Source organism: Hyperoodon ampullatus (genome assembly GCF_949752795.1).
Source record: "Hyperoodon ampullatus genome assembly, chromosome: 12".
Classification (NCBI taxonomy): Eukaryota; Metazoa; Chordata; class Mammalia; order Artiodactyla; family Ziphiidae; genus Hyperoodon; species Hyperoodon ampullatus.
In genome coordinates this window covers 86,601,860-86,605,448 of record NC_136925.1, presented here as the reverse complement: position 1 = coordinate 86,605,448, position 3,589 = coordinate 86,601,860, and positions in this window count along the sequence as shown.

Genomic DNA, 3,589 nt, shown 5'->3' with positions numbered 1-3,589 from the left:
TTTAGGAAAAAGAGATGGGCTGGTGGGGGAAGGGAGCACAGTGAATGCAGAGGACGTGTTAGGGGTGGGCAGCCCTCCCTGTGAAAGATGAGAGCCCAGGTTGTAGGGCCTGGAGAGGGGTGAGAGGTGGACTGGCATTCATTCTGGGAGTTGGTGTGCCTGGGTTTGCTGGGAATTGGGTGTGAACACGAAGAGAAAGGGGCGGGGAACTGAGCTGGAGCACCTCGGTTTCTGTCTTGAGTAACTGGATGAACAAAGGCCCTATTGACTGAGTTGGGGGGACTGGGTGTTGGGTGCATATTTTAGGGGAGAAATCAAAAGAGTTTCCTTTCAGACACCTGAGTTTGAGATGCCTGTGATTCCTATTGGATAATCAAGTTTGAAGCTTAGAAGAAAGTGTGGGCTGGAGATGAATTTTAGAGTCTCCAGCATGAAAATGGTAATTGAATTTCTGGGACAGATGAGAAGAAGGCTTAGAATCAGGCAACATATAGGGCTCAGGAAGGGGAGCGGAAGCCCACCAAGGAGAGAGCGATGGCGATGCTGTGCAGGTGGGGGGGTCCCAGGGGAGGGCCAGAGGGAAGAGGTCAAGGGAGGAGGGTTTCCAGGACATGGTGTCAGCTGGGAAGATGCTCCTCCAGGAAAGATCAGGACAAAAACACAACAAGATGGAAGATACGGTGAAGACTGCGAGAACCAGGTCTGGGCATGTTGGGATGGAAGCTAGACCCAAGGGAGAACAAGGGTACACGGCCCAGAGTGTGCAGACAGAGTGTAGACAGGGTGTGTAGACAAATCCATGGAAAGGTTTTCCATGAGGAAACAGAAATGGGGTGTCCAATGAAGCAACAGCTTTTAGAATGTGCTTTCCTGGAGAATGACTGTGTCCTGATGGGAATCGTCCAATGGAAACAGAGAAACTGCTAACGTGGGACGTCCCTGGGATGTGCCTGTCCCGGGGCCCAGGCCACGGATGCGATGTGCTGGGTCCCTGTTGACAGCCAGCATCATAAGTCTCAAAGCCATGCTGATCGGCCCCTGATAATCCCACTTGCAGGTGAAGAAAACAAACTCTCAAAGAGATTAGTGAATTTACCCCAAGTTATGCAGTAACGGGGCTCAGAACTGGTTTGCTCAGCCTGGGCTTGGTCTTTCCGCTCGTGGTTCCTGCAGCGACAAGTTTCCTTATGAACAGTCAGCCACAGAGCTTCCCTTGAACCTTCTCAGATGAGAAACCTTCTCTGCCTGCGCCTGGACCCTGCTCCCCACCAGCCACAGGCAGACGCGCTGGGTAGGGACACGGCTGCCAGCGCGCGAGGCCATCGGGAAGGGGGCAGACCAGGTAAGGAGGTCCCAGCCAGACCTCACCTTGGTCACACTGTCCTCCGGGCTGTGCAATGAAGGAGGTCTGCATATTCTGGGGGGGAACCAGGAGACCCTGAACGTGAACCTTCGGCAGGCTGAAAGTAGTTTTCGTGATTTGAGATCAGAATGTGTGGAATATTCAACTGGAATAAGTAAATAAATAATAAATGGAATCCATTTATTCAACTGGAATAGCTTCAAAATATGACCAAAGATCAAAGTGAATGCATTGAAAATTCCCCTTGTAATACTTTTCCAAGCCCACGGCTACTCTGATTTAATTCTAAGGTACTTTATAAGTAAATCCATGGTTAGCCTTGTGTGTGTGTGATTTTGGGGGCGGCCTTTGGAAGACAGATCTGGACTCAAGATTCCTTCCTCCCTCCCTGCCCCCTTCCTCCCTCCCTCCCTCCCTCTTTCCCTCCTTCCCTTTCCTCCATTCCTTCTTTCCTCCCTTCCTCCCTCCCTTCCTTCCTTCCCATCCCCATTTCTCTGGGAAGCTAAAGAGCTACTTGGGAAACTGGACCTTGGAAAGCTGACTCTATAATTTATCTTTTCCATCTCTACCCCTCTCTTGGCCCATCACATTTTTTTCTGAGTCTGTATTTGTCATGATAAGACATTCAAATGAAAAAGGATGATTCCAGATTGCTGTCAAATAAAGATTGGCAAATTCACACTAAGTCTTATTCTGTGTTCCCTCTCAGTGTTTGGAGACGGTGAGGAGGGGTCCCCTAGGCTGGCACTCTTGTGGGTGACAGAGGAACAAAGCTCCAAGTGGAGGCTTCTGGCTACCAAGTCCTGTCTATTGTATGTCCATCTGGATCAAACCATTTATTAAAATTTTCAGATGTTACCTGAGATTTTCTAAAAGGCAGTTGACTTTGCTCGTGTTATGAATTAAATTTCCAAAGTGGGAATATGTCTCTCCTGCCATTGTCTCAGTTCTTTCAAACTCAAAGAACTAGAATCATTGTGAGTCTGCCCATGTAGTTTTTTTTAATATTTATTTATTGCCCATGTAATTTTTTATAGCAGGGCTTTTATTTCACACCCAACCACACGGGCTGAAAACATGATTAGAATCAGTTTCGATTTAAAACTTAAGTAAGAAATGAAGGTCTCTCATCTCAGATGGGGGGCTGGCCTGAGGTCTAGGTGAGGTCACAGACAGTCATTTTTCACTCAAATTTAAACTGGAAATTGTTTCATCTAAGTTGGCATCTGTAGGACGCATTTGCACTAAACTATGAAAAACACATTTTGGTGTTGTCAACAAGTGTTTCCACGTGGCTAGGTTTTCTGTGTTCAGAGTTAGAAAAATAATTGGGCAGAGACCTTGGTGATCTGAATACGCTGAGTCTAACATGTACATTAACTCTGACCAGCCTCTTCTTCCCTTCCTGGACACACGTGCACACACACATATGCACACACACACACGCCCCTGGAGCAGTCCAGTTAGGCTTGTTTAACAATGACTTCCACGTCCTGAGGAGCAATGCCCTGCATGTTTGGCCCTGGGGTAGAACAGACCTTTGGAATCCTGGCTCCCCATCTTGGCAAGAAACTTCCAGATCCTTCCTGATTCTTCATGTGCTTAACTACAAACTGGGATTCCTATCTCCTCCCCCTAGACTATTGTGAAGGCTGTTTGATAAGCACCAGGCCCTTCTCCCCCGCTGGACCTCCTCTGAGTTTTGGGGGTGTCCCACTGCAGGGATGGACTTGGCCACGGTTCCGGGTTGGAGGGGTGGTGCGGGCACATCCCAGAACTCTTCAGATCTCACCTCTGCTACGCGGTTAAGATTCACTCCTCCAAGCCCAGTAAATTTGTCTTCATTCAGACCGATAGGACGGCTAAAAGTCAATTAGGGGACACCTCGGAGATAACACTCTGTGTTTCCTTTCCTCCTGGTCACACGACTGGACCAGGGTCACTGAGTTAAGGAGCCACGTGCCTGAGCTCTCCCCGATGGGTGGGGTGACGTCCACACTCCAGCCTTGTCCCCACTATGCCAGGCTCCCACTCTTGCCCATCTGTCACCTGAAGGCAGAGGACCCAGGGCCCCTGGGGTTCCAGGGGAGGGAGGAGCCGTGAGCCACCAGACGGAAGACACTGGGCCTTGGAGGGACCACGTGCAGCCCCCAGGGCCTCGCCAACCAGGGCTGGATGTGACGCGGCAGTGACACGGGTCAGACTACCGGGGCCGTATTTTCTGAA